Consider the following 382-nt stretch of genomic DNA (forward strand, 5'->3'; position numbering starts at 1 on the left):
TGTCGGTTCTCTTAATTAATCCCATCCTTGCTTTACTTTTCATTTTAGCTCCTGCCTGTGGGGAAAAATGATTGCTGTCTCCTCTTTGAAATATGCAGGTAGTGGTCATAAGGTGCACCAGCAGCCCTGAGGTGCGGCTGCACTATTGGGAGAAACTTGGTGATCTTTTGTATGAGAACCACTGTAACTCCTGATGTGTGCAGCAAGTCTTTCCCTTTTCAGTATTGGCCATAGCAGGTTTGCTTTTTGCATGTGGAATCCCCCACTTCATTTTCTCACAGTTTGGTCAAGAAAGCAGTAGTGCTGCAAAGGAACTCTATGTGACCAGTGAGAAGTCCTACCTTGAGACTTGACAGCCTGTTGAAGTCCACAACCAGCAGGC

This window comes from Lagopus muta, chromosome 12 (assembly GCF_023343835.1).
Source record: "Lagopus muta isolate bLagMut1 chromosome 12, bLagMut1 primary, whole genome shotgun sequence".
Classification (NCBI taxonomy): Eukaryota; Metazoa; Chordata; class Aves; order Galliformes; family Phasianidae; genus Lagopus; species Lagopus muta.